Consider the following 20,822-nt stretch of genomic DNA (forward strand, 5'->3'; position numbering starts at 1 on the left):
CAAAGCAAAATTACACTAGACAATAAAATGTAACAATACCAAAAAGTGAGATGTCTTTTTCATGTCTGTAGATTACCCCAGAGCTTGCCTGCCAGCTGGCCACAGATTAGAGATCCTAGTGACCGAGCTATTTAGAAATCTTTATTCTCCTGATAATTCAGCAGCCTTTATGGCCCCTACATATAATCAGAAAATCATACGAAAAATACCGCTTTCAAAGTGATTATACGATAATCTGATCATTAGTACACAGCGTTCGAGAGCCGATCACGACAGTTCATCCGATATTATCCGATTGGACAAGAACGCAAATTTTTCTAGTATGATACCAGATTGTACGACTTTCATTTAATCAGTACAGTTGTCGTTCAAAAAAACAATACAAATACACTAAAACACATTACATGAATTTTTATTGTGTCATGCGAGATATTTGCTCACTTTTGTAAATTCTTCATTTTCGATGAGATTAGCATGCATAAAAAGAAAAAAAAAAACAGACGATCATTCGTCTAATAATCTCATTGTGTGTACCAGGCAGTACTCTGCTCTTTGCCACATCCCATTTTCCACTTACAACATACAAATGCGGCAGAGTAGACAACATTGTGGACTTCTGTGTCTTCTTCAGATTTTTTGTCCTACCGATGATTACATTGTCCTGGCATGTCTGATCATCCGCTAATGTTTGTGGCCACTTTAAACATGAATCTGTAATGAGACAACATGGTGGCTATCATTGCAACCTCCTTCTAAAAATACCAGTTGCCTATAATGTTAACCCCCGACTTCAATACATTTGTAGTCACTGCCCTGGAACTATGCAGATTAGAAAAGTCAGAGAAAAGTTAGAAGTTCATTTTTGCAAGGAAGTACCTCTAAGTTAGAAGTTACTTGTTGCAAGGAAGTAGCTCAAAGTTTCAAAGCAAGAGGATGTGACAGCCAGGCAACTAGCCTATTAAAGGAGAAGTTGGCAATAACAATCTCCATGCTTCTGTTGTGACAGGTTTGCTTTAAAGTAATTAGGGCTGCTGTTAGAAATCAGGGGCCCCATACAGCCTATCTGACAGGGCCCCTTTACCCCAGCCTAAAGTTACTGGGCACATAGATTTATCAGTCCCTTTCTCCATAGCCTCAGCCGCACAGTTGAATGAATTGGAAGTGTAGCGGTCAGAGGAGTAGGGGACTGCAATGCAGAATTCAAGTACGGTACAGCAGACAGAGAGGCTGAAGCAGATACCGGCTTTATTAACCAACAGAGTATAATGGCCGGAGAATTATGTTAACAGTAATAACAGATTACATAGGTTTACAGCAAAGTTAACGGCAACGTGATACTTAAAATGGCGCTCCCGCCAACGCACACACAGAAATACAGGCTACTCTGCTATATGATCCTATCTGATTCCCGCTAACCAGGACACGTTGCTGCAACGCTCTGTCTACAGAAACCTGCTCTATGCCCTGCCACAGGTTGGCACCGGTGCACACTCACAGTTCTGTAGGTACAGCTGCTTTATCTCAGTCTCTGTGATGGTGGATGCAGTCAGGTCTCTGGATCTGTCCCTTGCTGTCTGTAGCTGCAGTCTCTTATGCACTGGTCTGGGTTTCTTTGCAGGTTGTTTATCTTGTTCTGTCACGTGGAGGTCACTGCAGTCTGGCCCCTTGCTCTGTAACTTGCTTGAGGTGCTCTGGGATGTTCTCTCCTCTCTTTCTCTGGTTCTCAGCTGCAGTCCGTAGTACCACAGTTCAGCTCTGTCTCCTCTGGCAAGATCCTGTTGCTCTGTCCCTGGATTATACAGTCTATATCCCCTCTCAAGGCCACAGCATGCAGTACCTTTCCTCAGCTCAGCACAACCATAGAGACGAACACCACACCGTCCCAGGAACTTCCTGCTCCCTCAACTGTGGCTTATTCTCATTAACAACAACAGTGACATCTTGTGGCTGAAAGATGCATGACAGTCTGTTGGAATTTCTCAATAGAAGTACAGTGTAATGGAGTTTAGTCATTCAAGGGCCTGACCCCCTACAGAAGCACTCTGGGGCTTCCTGCTCATTCCAAAACTGAAGGATACTAAACACAGTTTACTATGCTTCAGTGATGAATGGACACAAGAGTGATTGGTACAGATCGCTTGCTGTGTTCATTCAGGAATGGAGGGAGCCAGTAAATGACTAAATATTTACTGGCCCCTTTCACTGCTCTTCATCCTGAAACATCCCTGTGTGCCCGCAGCAGCTGGAGGCAGGAGAGGAGGGAAGCCGGAAGCGCTGGGGAGGAAAGGGGCACACAGGGGGGCCCAGGCAGCAGATGGAAGGGAGGGAGAAAGAAGAGGAGAAGTTGGCAGCGCTGCAAGGGAAGGCAGAAGAGGATTGGTGTCTGCAGTACAGCCGGATCTCCTGCTCAGCAGGTGCCCGAGCCCCACTTTTGAACCGATGGGCTATGGGCCCAGTACAGGAGAGCTGGCTGTACTGCCTTATTAGTGGCCCTGCCTTTAACTCCCAAAAAAAGGGAGTGGCAGACTGTTGTGCAGAAGGGGAAAAGATTTTTTTTTTTTCTTATCCAAGTAAACTTACCTTATTCAAACTGGATGCTCAAGAACTGTCTTAATTGTGCTCCATGCTCCTAACGGCAGGTTAATGTCAGTTCCTGCAATGGAACAGCCAGTCCAGGACCCTAATTGAGCAGTGAGTGCTACCCCAGTGTGGGCAGGTCTTAGCACAGGGTGACAACACCCTTCAGCATAGAGCCACACTGAGTAAGAGTTGTCACCCTAAAGCAGGAAGCATGTTTTGACGGATATTTACTGGCAGGATCACTAGGCTTAAAGCATAACTCCACTTTTGTTGAGAAAAACACATTGCCCTCTGATCTCTGTATCTCTGTACATTACAAGGATTGTAACAAACGTTGTTGCAGATTCCTACCTTTTGTTATTCTGAAGAAATCATTGTTTGTTCCTGTGTGCTAAGTGGGTCAAATGTGTGTGGTTTCGTAATTATCTGTCAGCTGTGGCAGCTGCAGGGCTCTAATGAGGAAAGCTGCTGGACCTGCATCCCTTTAGACATGTTCCTATTGGGAGTATCTCAACAAAAAATAAATGTTTGATGCAGGGGATGTCAGAAATCTGACTTGTATCTTAGGCAGACTTCTGGGAAAATTGTTGAGCCAATCACACAAGCAGGAAATGATGTTTCTGTTGTGTGGTCAGTTCACATTCTGTGTACAGAACACCTCCAGGTAGCCATATTGCATTGCATTTTCAGAAAATTACAACAGCTGCAGATTGAAAATGAAAGGTAATTTTTAATAGCATTCAATTACAATATGATTTTTGTCACAATTGTATACGCTATATTGTTTTTTCTTTATTTGCTATTTTTTTCCTCACGAAAGTGGAATTACCCTTTAAACAACAATGCAAGCTTAATGCGAGAAAAGGCTATTGACACCATGTTCAATTGGGGGTAAGCTACGAAAATTTACATTTTTATTTTTAGGTTTAACTATGTTTAAACATAGGAAACCACACAAACAATGCAAATCATGCAAAACTAAATGTGTTCATTCAGTGTCTCTAAAACTGTGTTCTGAATTACTGGCAAAAAATAAGCACAATAGATCTAGTTCAAAAAAACAACTTTTTGAAGAGAATTTTGGAAAATACACACTGGAGGTTATTAACGTCATCTTTGCTGAAATCTCGTCTAGATCATCTTTAATAAAATTCCTGTGTCTGTTTAGCTTACCTCTGACCAGAGAACAGATGCCTGGCTCCAAAATCTAAAAGATACAGTGCAGGCTGCTGACGGGGCACATCATCCATCCAGCTGCGGAATAAAGTACGAAGATGATATTTTATCTGTGAGAACACAAACAAACAATGTAGCAAAATATCTGTAATGCAATACAGGCCTTCAGCGTCATCTCAGGAATAAAAGTCATTGGAGGCAGTGCGGCTAGCATGTGTAGGATTATATTAAGGCCACATGCATACTGGGCATTTAGTCTGTCTGCGACTCTGCGTCCAATATGGGCTTTTTCGGGTATCCAGGAGGCACAGGTGCAGCCTCCAGCCCTGCAACCTGTCAAAGTTCATTACAAGTTATAATGCGCTGCAGAACTTGCTTAAAGCGGAGTTCCAGCCCCAAAATCATGCCTGTCGATATTATGGCATGTGCTTCCTTATCCTTTCCTGAGCCCGAATTGGATATTCCTGGCATTTTTATTTTTTTACTTACCTTTTTAGAGAGGATAATATACTCATCTTACCATCCACTTCCTCCTGCCGCGGCCCAGCCCTCACTTCCTGTCCCGCATTGCGTCCTGGGAGCTCTTACTCGTGGCTCCTAGGATGCAATGGGCGGTGACAAAGGCGGCCGTCCGCTCCTCTCATCGCGTGATTTCCAAACAGGAAATGACGCAATGTTAGGCGGAGCACAGTACTCCACAGTACATAGTACTGGGTATGCGCGGGATTTCGTGCTGGATTCACCGGCCTCCGCCCACTACAACCAGGAAGCAGGGCAGGCATTTCCCCACAACGGACTCGGCGATCCAGGACAAAGATGGCAGCGCTCACAAGAATTTTTATACAGTAAGATTTCATGCTTGCAAACATATTATTACAATGTATGAACCAGGATTAGCGGATGTATAGAGGTCTAAGGGTCACTGTTTGGGGGATATTAAAAAAAAAAAAAAAGATTCTGTGGCTGGAACTCCGCTTTTTAAGCTAGGTTATTATTATTATACAGGATTTATATAGTGCCAACAGTTTGTGCAGCGCCTTACAAAAATTGGGAGACAATAAAGATACAATACAGTTTAATACAAGAGGTAACAGAAGGCCCTACTCATTAGAACAGGGATCCTCAAACTATGGCCCTCCAGCTGTTGCGGTACTACACATCCCATGAGGCATTGTAAAACTATGACATTTACAGACATGACTAGGCATGATGGGAATTGTAGTTCTCGAACAACTGGAGGGCCATAGTTTGAAGACCCCTGCATTAGAACTAAGAAGGTGGTTCAAGTGGAACTACGCTGCATCTGGGCATCACAAACCAAAATCACTATTTACTTCATTTTTAATATTCAAAGAAAACTCCTCCATCCACCCATGTCTCCATGCTTTATTTTGCTGGGAAATCACTTTAAAAAACATCCTCTAGCATTTCTGGCTGTGGCCATCTTGAGTAAGTGCAAATGATTCATATAATTTACTTCCTGAAATCCATCTGCCCTTAGTTCAGCCATGCAGGCAGGAGGATGTGCTTAGCTGAGAAAACCCCTCCTTTCCTCCTGAAGACTCCTGGGATGTATGATATAATTTTCCTAGACCTGGAAACCAGGAAGGAACTGAAGAAATGTGAAAAAAAAAAGGTTTAAAGTGGTTGTACAATCAAAAAATAGCTTGTGTTTACCAATATATCATTTATACAGGTACCACATCCCATGTAATTCAAAAATATGGGAACAAGAATGGGGCATATATTGGGACTTTATGGGTACCGTCTAAGACCAATGTGGGTGATATCACACCATTACAGACAACGTATTTAAAAAAAGTTGCTTTAATATGAAAAAAATAATAATTTACATCAAACGACATAAAAAGAGACAGGGGGAACGACTCAATACAATACATTCAATCAATACATGAAATCAGCATATGTATATCCTCATATCTTTGTAAACGGCGTCACTAGGAAACACTGTTGGGCCAGACAATACCGGTGCCAATCTGGTATTTCCGAAGGTGAACCCCAGCCCGCTACCCTACATGTTTCGCAGTTTGAACCGCTTCTTCAGGGGTACAGAGGGATGCTCAAGAGGATAGCTGTAGAGTAATTAAACAAACATTATATTAAAACACAACATATACATTTCAACACAATACAATATGTATAGTTTAGTTACGTATACGTGGAAGCCAAGTGATGAGCACTTGGACCAATATACGTATCACAAAATATTAGGCATCCAAACCCATGTATATGAAATAGTCAGTTTTCAAACAGACATGGAGATCAAGGTAGAGCATAGGATAAATACGTTGTCTGTAATGGTGTGATATCACCCATATTGGTCTTAGACGGTACCCATAAAGTCCCAATATATGCCCCATTCTTGTTCCCATATTTTTAAAGTGGTTGTAAACTTCCCGATACTGATTGTACCTATTGGTAAGTCTATAATAAGGATTACCTATAGGTACTGTAAATATCTCCTAAACTTGCACCGTTCAGGAGATATTTACTATATACTGTGCTGATGAGGCCTTGCCGTTTCTTCAGAGCCCTGTGCCGTGACTCTTGGATTCCGTTTGTATGCACAGGGGAGACGTCTGGCGGCTCCGGCCAGTAGCTCAGCTTGGGGCAGAGTTGTGGTAGGCTTTGTAGGGTATTGATAGTATTTCGGATTTTGTTTGTTGGGTAAGCGGAAGCCAATGAAAGGATTGGCAGAGAGGGATGGCAGACACTGAGCGGTTTATAAGGTGGATAAGCCTGGCAGTAGCATTTATGGTACACTGAAGGGAGGATAACCTATGTAAAGATGGGCCAATAAGGAAGGAGTTGCAGTAGTTGAGTTGAGAGATAACCAGAATGTGAATTACACCTTGTGCATCTGGGCACCACAAACCAAAAACAAAATTTACTTCATTTTTAATATTCAAAGAAGACTCCTCCATCCACCCATGTCTCCATGCTTTATTTTGCTGCGAAATCACTTTTAAAAACCTCCCCTAGCATTTCTGGTTGTGGCCATCTTGAGTAAGGGCAAATGACTCATGTAGCATTTACTTCCTGGAATCCATCTGCTCTTAATTCAGGCATGCAGGCAGGGGGATGTGCTTAACTGAGCAAACCCCTCCTTTCCTCCTGAAGACTCCTGGGATGTATGATATAATTTTCCTAGACCTGGAAACCAGGAAGGAACTGAAGAAATTTGAAAAAAAGGTTTAAAGTGGTTGTAAACGTCCCGATAATCATTGTAGCTATAGGTAAGCCTATAATAAGGACTACCTATAGGTACTGTAAATATCTCCTAAACTTGCACCATTTAGGAGATATTTACTGTATACTGCGTCAATGAGGCCTTGCTTCACAGCCCTGTGCCATGACTGGCGGTTCTCGTTTCAATGCACAGGGGTGACGTCACGTGGCTCAGTCCAGTAGGACAGCTGAAGTCCGCAGACCCGGAAAGGAAGATGGTCGAAGATGGATGTGGCCTCCAGCGGGAACAAGGAGGGCTTCGTTTGCAGGTAAGTGTCTCATAATGTGCTAGTATGCAATGCATTCTAGCACATTATGCCTTTACTTTGCAGGTAAAAAAAAAAAGAAAAAAAATAGCAGACTTTCCTTCCTCTTTAAAACAAATAAATATAGTATACTTTCCTATCTATTTACTAATGCTAGCAGCATGAGGATTAAAACATTTGGTAAAGTGATACAAAAGGTAATAACTGTGGAGGATGAGCTGAAGGAGAAATTAAAAGTACAGTTTATTACTAGGTAGCAGTATAGGCTTCTCGAAAGAGATGGGTTTTCAGGGATTGCATAAAGGTGGATACAGCAGGAGATAGTCAAACAGATTTTGGTAAGGAGTTCCAGAAGATAGGAGAGGCTCTGGAGAAGTCATGGAAGCGAGCATGGGGGAAGGTGATAACGGAGCTGAAGAGTAGAAAGTCTTGTGGGGACCCAAGAGGAGGGTTTGGTTGGTATTCTGAGACTTGGTTAGTGATGTAACTGGGGGAGTTGTTGATGGCTTTGTAGGTTATTTTTAGTATTTTGGATTTTATTTGTTGGGTAAGTGAAAGCCAATGGAGGGATTGGCAGAGAGGGATGGCAGACACAGAGTGGTTCATAAAGGTGGATAAGCCTGGCAGCAGCATTCATGGTACACTGAAGGGAAGATAACCTATGTAAAGTTGGACCAAAAAGGAAGGAGTTGCAGTAGTTGAGTTGAGAGATAACCAGAATGTGAATTACACCTTGTGCACTTCAGAAATGTGCACAAGTCATGCACTTTCACAACATGCACAAAAATGCTCTGCCCTTTAGCAAACATGCAGCAACATATGGTGCGGCACTGTGCGATTTTGGAAAAAGGTCTTTTCTGCATTTCTCATGAATGGGGCAGCCTATTGAAATGAATCAGCTGCCCTACAAGTGACACCTGGGAACGCATGTAAAACACTCAGAAATGCACTTGCCATTGCACCTGTATAGTGAGAACCTAGCCTTAAGGATGTAGGTGTTCGAGGACATGCCTGTATGCATGGAAGAAAATAAGTGGCAAAATTCAAGAGATAAATATTCTTGAGAATAGACAAAAGACTCCTGGCAGAGAGTAGATAGATAGATAGATAGATAGATAGATAGATAGATAGATAGATAGATAGATAGATAGATAGATAGATAGATAGATAGATAGATAGATAGATAGATAGATAGATAGATAGATAGATAGATAGATAGATAGATAGATAGCACTGCGTACTCGCAGTGTTCTTCGGCTCCTGTACTATGAAAAAGCTGAGATTTAGTATTCAGCCCTTTCCGCTGTGTCCTGTGCAGTACATGTGACTTTATTTCCTTTGACATTTGGTGTTAGTTTGCCACTGTCTCCTGAAGCCCCTCCAGGGGATAAAAATCTGCCAGACGGAGAGATAACAGACTGCATGTGGCATCAGCATCCCCAGTGCCAGAGCAAGGCTTTGTACAGAGTACAGGAGCTGATTAATAAAAAGTAGAGGACAAGTCTGCATTTATTGCCCATAGTGCCCAGCCAGCTTTTATCATTTATTCCTATTCTTGGCATCCTCTGCAGTTTTATTCCTTTTTTTTATTTATCATAGTGGGTTGGCAATACCTGGAACACTATGGGGAGGCTTATTCTTTAAAGTATTAGTAAAAGGCTTTGTACAGAGTACAGGGGCTGATTAATATAAAGGAGAGGACAAGACTGTATTTAATGCCCATAGTGCCCAGCCAGCTTTTATCATTTATTCCTATTCTTGGCATCCTCTGCAGTTTTATTCCTTTTTTTATTTTTCATAGTGGGTTGGCAATACCTGGAACACTATAGGGAGGCTTATTCTTTAAAGTGTTAGGAAACCAGCAACAGTAAAATCAGTTAGTATATGCAGTAAAGCATGCTTGTGTAGCACTGTCCCCGTAAGGCTTGCTGTGTGATGACTTTTTGGGCCTTCTCTGATTACCTGCAAACAGTTACTAAGGGACATTTGAAACAGCCATCCTTACTTCCAGTGGCTCGTTACTCAATGATTTTATATTTATTGTGGAACTTGGATGGGAGAAGGGAATAGTGGGATACTCAAACTTGAACTATTTACAGTAGATAAGGACAACTCTCACTTGGCCTTACCAGGTAATTTGTGGAAGCAGACACACTACTTACTGCCACTTGTATGGTAGAATTAGGTCCTCTTGCGCACTCTAGCAGCAGACTCGATGCAACTACATTATTTTCAGGACACTCTCTAGTATCCCCTTAACTGACACCCATCCACTGACTCTTCTGGCAGAAGGGGTGGCCCTCTCAGGACAGACCCAATGACACAGATCTGTACTCACTGTAGGCAGAATAAGATTCTCTCCAGTGTCTCCCTTCCAGTCAGCTTTGCAGGACCTCCGGGTTCAGCTCCTCTCTGACTCTCAGGCCCTCAGGTCGACCACCTGAGGTCACATGGCAGCTTCTACAGAGGAGGGGCAGCCACCACCTACCTCCGGGACCCAGCTCTTCAGCTGAAAGACCCCGAGCACATGTGCCCTTTATACAGCATCCCAGCATGCACAGATGCACTTTCCTCTGCCAATCCCCAGGGCTGTACTAAATGCCTGTGCACTAATTTGTCAGATTTCCTCCCATTGTGCAAGATGCCTCCCTATTGGACCAGTGTGAAACACTTCAGACAAATTGAGCTGCACCTGAGAACCATGAGCAGACCTCACTAGCAGATCCTGCTCTTCTGGTAGGCAGAGAGCAATATAAATGTACCTGGCAATCTCTCTGGAAAAGCAGAAAAGATCCAAAAATTATATTCTCTCTTCTAGCACCTACTTAGGAGGTTACTGCTCTTTTTATACTCACTGTGGAACCTAAGGGGTTATTCCTCTGCATTGTGTAAAAATGATGTTTGATCCTGTATGCACAGGTCCTCCTCTTCTTGCACTGTCTCCAAAACATGTCTGGATAAGTCAGGGTTTCTGGAGTCAGGCTGCACATGCTCAGTTTGGCGTGTATTGCTAGAGAGTATTTTTTTTCTTGGGAGAGTGCATGTGATCAGGACAGGGCCAATTAGCACTGTCAAGACAGAGGGCTAGGGGTCCTGCATCCTGATAGGGCAGCCAGTGCAGTATGAAAACTTCTCCTGCAAGCTTTAACCAGGCACTGATAGAAGTCACAAGACTGCTCTATACTGCTGACGAGAAAAGGTATTTAGCAGTTTATATTTACCAAAATCATTGCATTTCCATGTTCTGTGTACTGTGGGAGACCAGATATAGTGAATGCAGGGCCCTGGGTTTAGTAACACTATAAGTAGTAAGCATTTTTTTCTACAGATTCACTTGTGTGAGGGTCCCTTTAAGTGATTATCCTTCCTCGCAATGGCTGGCAGTGTTGTTAAAAATGAAAAAGGACTGCCAACAGTGTGAAACTGTTTTAATATATAAAGCTTTGTCTTTATTTTTAAAAATGCACTCAGATTAAAATAAGACACTAATTCAGTGTATGTATGCATGAAATTACAGCTACAGCGGAACCTTTCACCAAACTTCCTGTTTCCACCAAAACCGAAAATTATGTCCGACGCATTGCGTCACTGGTCATGTGGATTCAGCATTTATACACACACTTCTCTTTCTGTACAGCATTTCTGAGCCAGTGACCCATCGCGTGCACTGGACTCCACCAGCTCTTTCACCTTATCCCAGTGACACTGATAAAGTGATGGGAAATCTTCCCAATGAGACACAAACAGAAAAAATAAACTGACAGATTTTAGCTCTGTACATAACAAAAAAAAAAAGGTTTTGGCTATACATACAATTTAAGGACTTGGGTGTTACACTGAAGAGAGGCAATATCAGCCAGAAGGAGTAGGGATTGCCAGAAACAGTTGCATTGAACTACAATTGTTAGCTAGAAGGAGAACCTTCAGCTCTGAATTCCCACCTGCTGACTTAAAGTAGCTGTAAATCTTACATTTTTTACATGTTTAGTCATTAGTATCCCCCTCCAACCCCCCTCCCTTTTTACTTACCTGAGACCTCATTTGATCCAGGGCTGTGCACATCTGCATCTCTTTTTTCCCATCACTTCCTTGTCTCACTTGCTTTTATTAACCACTTTACCACCGGAGGATTTTGCTGTCTTATGTCTGGGCCACTTTTTGCGATTCGGCACTGTGCGACTTTAACTGACAATTGCGCGGTCGTACCCAAACAAAATTTACGTCCTTTTTTTCCCACAAACAGAGCTTTCTTTTGGTGGTATTTGATCACCTGTTCGATTTTTACTTTTTGCGCTATAAACAAAAAAAGCGTAAATTTTGAAAAAATAACAATATTTTTCACATTTTTTTATATGAAATTCCCCCCCAAAAAATTTAAAAATCTAAATTTTTTAAAATTTTTGGCCAATTTGTTTTCTGCTACCTATGTTTGGTAAAAAAAATCGCAATAAGCGTATTTTGATTGGTTTGCGCAAAAGTTATTGCGTTTACTAACTAAGGGAAAGATTTCTGTAATTTTTGGTGTTTTTTTTAACGAGTAATGGCGGCGATCTGCGATTTTTTTTGCGAGACTGCGACATTGCGGCGGACAGATCGGACCCTTGACTGACATTTTTGACACTTTTGGGGGTACCAGTGACATTACCACAGTAATCAGTGCTATAAATATGCACTGTTACTGTAAAAATTACACTGGCAGGGAAGGGGTTAATTTTTATTGGTGATCAAGGGGTTAATGTATGCCTGGTGCTTACTGATGTGTGTGGGGGGAGGGGACTATGTGACACAAGGACAGATCGCATGTTCAGCTATGCTGAACCCTGCAATCTGACCCTGCCTGTCACTTAGGAGATCCGCCCGCTTGTGTTTACACAAGCAGGCGGATCTCCACACTCGATTCCCTGACGATCAGGGAAGAACAGCGGCGATCGCCGACGCTCCTCCCCTGGCCCGACTTCCGCTGTGACTGAATACAGCGGGAGCGAGCCTCCGGCAGCGCGAGCGCCGCCGAGAGAGGGGCATGTCTGGTGACGTAGGTCTACGTCGCCAGACGTTATCGAGCCACTTTGCCGCAGTAGAGCTCTAGTGAGTAGTGCGGAAGTGGTTAAGGCAGTAAGAGCCATTAGCTCCCGCTGCTGTCAATCAAAGCCAGTAATGGGGGGGCGGGAGTGAGTCCCGCTGCACGAATGTCCCCATAGAGAGCGGAGTGAAAGCGGAGCTGCATGAGTGTCCCCATAGAAAAAACTCGAAGCCTTACAGTTACTTTAAAAGTCAGTTCCAGACACAAGCAGAACAGTGTAAATCCCGCTGAAACAGCTCAATATAGAGGATTTCTGATGACCCCCAATCAGAAATCCCGCTTAGCCAGGATCTTCACAGCCTAAAAAGACTTCTAATTAAGCCCTGTCGTAAGCTGGAAGAAGTCTGGAAAGAAAGAGCAATAATAGTGGCTTTAAATCTTCATTAAAGTGGTTTTAAAGGCTCAAGGATTCTTACCTTCATGCATTCTATGCATAAAGGTAAAATACCTTCTGTGTGCAGAGGGACCCCCCCCCCCAATACTCACCCGAGCCTCCTCTCGATCCAGCGATGTGCACGGGAGCTGAACATCTCCCGGGTCTCTCATTCCTTATTGGCTGAGACAGCAGCGGGAGCCATTGGCTCCTGCTACAGTCAATCACAGCCAGTGAGCCAATGAGGAGAGAGCAGGGGCAGGGCCTAGCTGTGGCTCTGTGTGTCATATGGATGCCCAGAGCGGGGCTCAGGATTGAGCACACACGAGTACCCTCAGATCAGTTGGATTGCTATTGGGGACATTGGCTGAAGAAGAGGAGCCAGAAGCGTCAGTTGGGGACCGAAAAGAGGAGAATCAGGGCTGCTCTGTGCAAAAGACCTAAATAGGGCAGGTAAGTATAACATTTTGTTATTTTCTTTTTTTTTTTATTGAAACTTTAATGTCACTTTAAGCCAGAGACTTAAAATTGGTTGTCGTAAAACCATTTAGATGCAATACACATTTGATCTATTTTCTATAAATTTTGTCTTGCACCCTTTTGGTTTTCTTTTCTTAAAAATAATATTTTAAAATCATTAAGCTAAATCTCTAAATTCTCTAATTAAAAAATGAAATCCCTGCCTCTTTGAACAAAGGTACCAAATTTTAAACTGGTATATTCCTTCCTGGCATGACAGTGAGTTTCACAGACATTTATTTCAGGTCAGAATCATTACAACAGATACTTTGAACAGTGCATCTTTCCATTATAACAGGCAGGCTAAAGTCCGCTGCCGACTGATGTCACAGAGCTCTGAAAACATCCTGACCTTATGATTGGATCCACCCAGATGCCTGGACCGGCAGCTGTCTCAGCCTTTCAGTGAGCTGCTGAGAGCCTGAGCCAGCCTCTCCCGCCCTCTGCTCAGCTCAGTGTTTCAGTGAGCGCTGGAGGGGCAGAGCAGAGAGTCGGTGACTGACAGTGGAGTGGAGGGGGTGGTTGATCTCACTGCAAAGCTGGCGGGGGACAGATGTAGCATTGGATCAATGCTGCATCCACCTAGGTGAGTATAAATGTCTATTTTTTTTTCAAATCCATTTTCAAATCCATATTTCTCTTTTAACTGGTCAGTTATCTGCCCCAGCTATGATCACTCTCAGCCTGCTAGCACTTGAATGCACTTACTGTAGTTGTGCCGCAAGCTGGAAAGTCTCTATTTAGGACTGCCACTGTAAAATAATGGGGGCAGTGAAGGGATTTGAGACTGCTGCCTTTAAAATAATAAACACGTTATACCCACCTGCTGTGTGTAAATGTATAGCACAGAGCGGCTTCTGGGGTCCCCTGCTAGCACCTCCTGGCTCCTCATCTTCTGTATCTGCCACCATAGCTTGTACATAGCAGATGTGCCAGCTCACTCCCGAGCCGGGCTCTGTGTGTCCATAGACACACATAACATGGCTTGCCCTGCCCCTGATCCTTCCCCAAAGGAAATAATTGAAAGCAGCAGAAGCCAATGGTGCCTGCTGATGACCTTGAGTCCTGGGAGGAGAGAGAGAGAGAGAGCAGCAATGCTGCTCCCGGGCACAGCGCTGGATTGAAAGAGGAACAAGGTACTGTAAGTATTTGGGGGGAACTGATACTGGAAGATTCTTTACCTTAATGCACTCAAACCTTAGGTCTTTGTAACCAGTTTAGGATTTTAAACCAGACATCCCAAGTCTCCCGTGAGGTGCGGGAGTCTTCCACATTTGGGCTGTGGCTCCCTGACACCCGCAAGTGCTGTGCGATTTCCTGGCTGTCAGCTGCAGCAGCCCTTACAGTGAAGAAGCGGAGCCGATGCTTGCCGTATAGTTCCAGGTCCTGTCACAGGCGGAGTGATATCAATATTACTGCGCCTGTGACAGGAGGAATACAGGAAGCTTTGGCTCTGCTCTCTACTGCTGCTTCATGATTCCTCCAGTGCTGCTCATGTCACACTCCGTTTGTGTCTCAGAGGAGCCAGCAGTACCAGCCAATAGTACCCACCAGCCAATAGTACCCACCAGCAGTACCAACCAACAGTACCAGCCAGCAGTACCAGCCAACAGTACCCACAAGCAGTACCAGCCAGCAGTAACCACCATCGCCATCAGTACCAGCCTACAGTACCCACCAGCAGTACCCGCCATCAGTACCTGCCAGCAGTACCCACCAGCAGTACCAGCCAGCAGTACCCGCCAGCAGTACCAGCCAGCAGTACCCACCAGCAGTAAGTCACATGTGCTAGGGGTGCAAATAGCCCCACCACATAATTGTAAATATCCCAGCATGCGCAGTGTTTCTGACTCCTACCACCATGACCACTTCAAATGACTGATACTTTAAATGACTTACTTTAATATCTCTCAGAAGAAGTAAACCTCTGTATACTGATTGCATTTCATTTGATCATCCTCTAGTTGTGTTAAATTGGGGGGAATGGAGTGCCACCTCGCTGAAATGAGTTTTTGCAGTTTGGGATGTCTGTTTAAACGAGCTATGAAAAGCCACACATTAGACCCGTATGAAAAAGAATGTAAACAAACAAAAGAAAATAGTTCCACTTTGAGTTTTAAGACAAAAAAGCAGCCATGGGCAAAATGGCGTATATAGTCGATATTGGCATAACTGTGAGATTTTTCCATATGCACTGCAAGTAATAGCTGTTTTCTGTCAATAAACATGGAACAATTTTGTAGTCGACTTGTTTTGCAATCCGCCCAAGGACATTTTCTGGATGAATCCAGTGTTATTAAACAATGAGTCACTCTGTTGTGTGACTCCCGTATTTTGTAAAATAAAGACTTAAATAAGGCACTGTGCCTGAAAAATTCTCAATCTTCTCATATCAAAAGATTTTTTACATTGTACTTTTCACATTGTAAGAGAAAAATCTTGAAATGATTAGACTATCGTATCAGAGAAAAACACTGCATTAATTATAGGTAAGAGTTGATGGCCAAGGATGGGAGCCAATCTATTCTTAAAGAGACCCTGTCACCTTGCCCATGCAGCAAAGAGTGACAGATGCTAAGAGAGACATACAGTATGCTGTTTAGGGAGAGAAACATATGCTGAAACTACTGATTGCCGTCTTTGCATGCTTGGCTGTCATCAATACTTAGAGTTTCTGACCCAGAACAAGTTTGTAGCAAATGAAGTGAGAAGTTAGGAGGTCAGCAATGGGAGCATATGAACTCCTTTTATTTTCATATTCTGCAAGAGCTGCAGTTTTGGAGTTGTTCTGACCCAGTAGTCTAGCTAATACAATTTGGCCCTTGTCAAAGTTGCTCAAATCCTTACACTTGCCCATTTTTTCCTGCACATATCAACTTCTAGGACAACATGTTGCCTTGCTGCCTAATATATCCCACCCACTTTCAGCTGCCATTGTAATTTGCTAATCAATGGTATTCACTTTACCCACTTCCGGACCGCCTGCCGCTTATTTACGTCGGTACTTTGACGTCAGCAGATAGCTGCCATATCACTGGTATTTTTATACACAGTCCTCTTTCACATAAAAGTGGTCCCAGCTGTGGATTCGCCACGGGATTACTTTTATAGGCCCACCCCCCACCCGCCACTTCCTGGTCATTTTTCCAGCTTACCGTAGCCCTCGGTACCAGGGAAATTATCTGCTCCGGTGTTCCGTGAAAAAACCATACCCGTGAGAAAACCATACCCTCGTCACTTCCGGTGCACCTACGGAGGGTATGGATTTATCACAGTAGTGTGTGTAATGTTACACTTGCCGCGGTTACATTAAAACAGCTCCTCTGCAACATGAGTCATCTCCGCTCCTACCCCTGTCACTTCCCTGATGTCGGCTAATAAATATAAAAGCGGATCACGGAGCCGAGATCTCCGTCATTTACATTTCATACACCCGCCGCCGCTTTTACATTTAGTAGCCGAGATCAGGGAAGTGACAGGGATAGTAGTGCAGATGACTCATGTTGGAGCCGAGCTGTCATAATGTAACCGCGGCAAGTGTAACATTACACACACTACTGCCATAAATCCATACCCTCCGAGCATGCGCACTTGTCAACTTCTCAGCTGTTCAATGATGTATCCGGAGCTCTGAGCATGCGCACTGCTACGCTGCTCAACTGTTTCGGACAGGAAGTGACGTGGGTATGGAATTCTAACGAGGTATGGTTTTCTAACGTTACACCGTTCCAGTCCCAGGCAGGAAGTTGAGTTATGGCAAGATGGCCCTCCACTCAACTCTATGGCCTTGGAGGACCGAAGCGACGTCATATGCCCACTTGCCTTAAAGGTCAAAAGACCAGAAAAATGTCAGGATTATTTGGCCCCCTGCTACATATACCACACTTGTTTTCTTGTTAAAGATATGGCTACTATCCTATGATGGATGCAGTTCTCTCGACTGTATTCTTGGTTCTTCTGTGTAGTGTTAGGCCCCTTTCACACGGCGTTCCGTATGTCCCTATATCACCCCATCCGTTTGCGGGTGATATACTGACATAATGCATGTCAATGGGATTGCGGATGTCAGCGGATGACCATCCGCTGACATCCGATTTTCGTCCTTTCAGTTCTGTTCCGTTTTTTGGAACGGAACAGAACCCTATTTTTGTTCCTTTAAAAAACGGAAAGGACGCAAAATCTGATGTCAGCGGTGCCATCCGCTGACATCCGCAATCCCATACACATGAATTATGTCCGTATATCATCCGCAAACGGATGGGATGATATGCGGACATACGGACCGGATGACACAAATGTCATCCGTGTCCGTGAAAAAAAAAAGTACCGGAGCGGATCGCAATACGGTCCGCTCCGTGTGAAAGGGGCCTTAGGTTGTGCACTCATAATGCTGCGCAAAACAAATAACTCCCATTAAAGCTGACGTTTTAATCTGCTTAGATTTTGCATCCCCTGGTTCCTCCTTTCCCCCTTCATCAACATGCTAATGACATTTAAAAAAAAAAAACGTTTCTATTTTCATTACATACCTTATTTTAGACGCTTGGTTTTATCACTGGGTCTCTGCTTTTTTCTGTGCAATGAAAGCAGATGACATGATGAGCATGACTGGTGGGAATGCTGTATATAGCTCCCTTAAAACATCACAGAGAAAATCCCAAATATGGGGTTGTCACCAGAACAGTAATACAGGGTATATCTTCCAACTATAAAAATAGTTCTGGTGACAACCTGGGATTCCTCACTTTGGATAGATTTCCCCTCACTTCCTGTTTTGTCTGTGGGACAGGAAGTGAATTTAAAACTCTTCAAAAGGACACAGATGGTTAAGAAAAAAAACTGGCAGAGGTTATACAAATCCAAAAGGAAAACAAAGTTTTACTTTAAGAGCCCTCATCCCTGATGCAAGCAGTTGTCTGACTCATGGGAGAAGTGATGAACACATCAAAATGTCTTGATGGGCTGATGTTAGTCTGGAGGAGTAGGCATGGGAAAAAAAAATTAAAAAATGAGAATCTTCTCATCCATTCTTATGTATGGAGGACAGACATTAGGATGTATCTGCAACCATTTTTTTTTTTCAGATAAAGTGTAAAAGGTTTCTAGTCTCTGACAGGTTTGTATTGCTGACTCTGTCTAAACTGGAGAGATCCAAACTTTTATAGCTGGAATACAGGAAACATTTCCATTAACCACTTCAATACTGGGCACTTTCACCCCATTCCTGCCCAGGCAATTTTCAGCTTTCAGCGCTGTCACACTTTGAATGACAATTGCGCGGTCATGCAATGCTGTACCTAAATTACATTCTTATAATTTTTTTTCACACAAATAGAGCTTTCTTTTGGTGGTATTTAATCACTGCTGGGTTTTTTATTTTTTACATATTCTGAAAAAAAAATCTTAATTTCTGTCAGTAACTTTTGTAAATAAGTGATTTTTCTCCTTCACTGATGTGCGCTGATGAGGTGGCACTGATGAGGTGGCACTTATGGGCACTGATGAGGTGGCACTAATGAGGCGGCACTAATATGCCACACTGATGGGCACTGATAGGTGGCACTGATGGGCACTAATATGTGGCACTGATGAGCGACACTGAGCCGGCACTGACAGGTGTCACTGATGGGCAGCACAGATGAGCAGGCACTGATGGGCACTGGTGGGCACTGATTGGGGTCACTGATGGGCACTGATTGGTGTCACTGATGGGCACTGTTTTTTCTTTACTGTAATCAAGACACTGATGATCAGTGCTCTGATTACCTGTCCTGGACTCCCCTTTGAGGAGGAGCCGCTGATCGGCTCTCCTCAACACACACTCTGACAGTGTGAGGCGAGGAGCGCCGATAAACGGCACTTCCTCATTTACATGTAACTGGCTGTGATTGGACACAGCCGATCACATGGGTAAAGAGCCACGTCATTGGCTCTTTACCAAGATCGGGGTTGCGCCGTGTCCTAGGAACACGGCGTGGCAGCAATCACCGCGCTCAGGCGGGTGCGCGGGAGCAGCCGCTCTGGGGCACCATCATATGACGTCCTCCTAGAACGAGAGTGGCACTGATTCGCTGTTATTTGACGGTGGGCGGGCGGCAAATAGTTAAGGACACCTTTTCCAGTGACAACTGTCTAAAAGAGGACTTTCCTTTGGGGAGATTTAATATCCTCCCTGTTGTATCTCCAGGACAAAACTGAACCCCCCCCCCCAAAAAAAAAAAAAATGATGAGCTTAGACCCTCCAATACTTTATCTAAAAGAAAAAGAAAAATTATCTCTGACTTTGCTTGGTTTATGAAAATCTCTCTGGACACATTATAGCAAATTCTTAGCAATTTAGCTGTAGTTTGACTTTGGAATTGTGTTTTCAGCACTCAGGAGAAAAATTCATCCTTAGGCTTCATTTCCACTAGTGCGACTTGTCATGTCAAATGACAAGTCACAGCGCATTGATTTCGATGGCAACCGTTCCAATCTAAAGTTGTGCGACTTTGAAAAGGTGCCTGCACTATTTTGTTGCGACTTTTTATGCAACTTTGAGTCAGATCAAAATTGCACTCAAAGTTGCATCAAAGTCACACTGTAAAGCCGCACTCTAAATCGGGCGGCTTTGGAGTCGCACTAGTGGAATTGTAACCTTAAACTGCTTCCCTACAATCTACACTTTACATTGTAACAAACAGCTTGAAAATATTTTACAATGTTTTTGCAGCATAATTTATGTTCTTCTAGCAGTAGCAGTAGTTATGCCTGGAAGACCCTATAACTTCAGCAGTTTTGTGGTGTAAGTTGTTATTGTTGCCTATTTATGAGCTACATACATGTGTTACCAATTTAATTATGAGCCTTCGGAATTTTCATACCACAACTAAAGTTTTTTTATGAACTGAAACTCAGATATATATTTTTTTGCATTAAGATATATATATATATATATATATATATACTGTATATACTGTATATGTACACTATATTACCAAAAGTATTGGGACACCTGCCTTTACATGCACATGAGCTTTAATGGCATCCCAGTCTTAGTCCGTAGGGTTCAATATTGAGTTGGCCCACCCTTTGCAGCTATAACAGCTTCAACTCTTCTTGTGTGTCTATGGGAATGTTTGACTATTCTTCAAAAGCAAATATGTAAAGTCAGGCACTGATGTTGGAGAGAAAGCCTGGCTCGCACTCTCCTCTCTAATTTATCCCAAAGGTGTTCTGTCGGGTTGAGGTCAGGACTCTGTGCAGGCCAGTCAACTTCCTCATGTTGGAACAGGAAGGTGCCATCCCCAAACTGTTCCCACAAAGTTTGGAGCATGAAATTGTCCAAAATGTCTTGGTATGCTGACGCCTTAAGAGTTCCCTTCACTGGAACTAAGGGGCCAAGCCCAACCTCTGAAAAACAACCCCACACCATAATCCCCCCTCCTCCTGTGCTATGGACCAGTACATGAAGCAAAGTCCATAAAGACATGGATGAGTTTGGAGTGGAGAAACTTGACTGGCCTGCACGGAGTCCTGACCTCAACCCGATAGAACACCTTTGGGACGAATTAGAACAGAGACTGGGACTAGGCCTTTT

The 20,822-nt window shown here is 43.5% G+C and overlaps 1 protein-coding gene across 2 annotated transcripts in view; it reads left to right on the top strand.

Annotated features, from left to right (window-relative positions):
- SHISAL1 (shisa like 1) overlaps positions 1 to 20,822 on the top strand; it is a gene marked incomplete at its 3' end in the record, with an annotated part of 257,063 nt that overhangs the window by 138,599 nt on the left and 97,642 nt on the right. The gene's annotated exons all lie outside the window — the stretch shown is intronic.

This window comes from Pelophylax lessonae, assembly GCF_965119305.1.
Source record: "Pelophylax lessonae genome assembly, chromosome: 4".
Classification (NCBI taxonomy): Eukaryota; Metazoa; Chordata; class Amphibia; order Anura; family Ranidae; genus Pelophylax; species Pelophylax lessonae.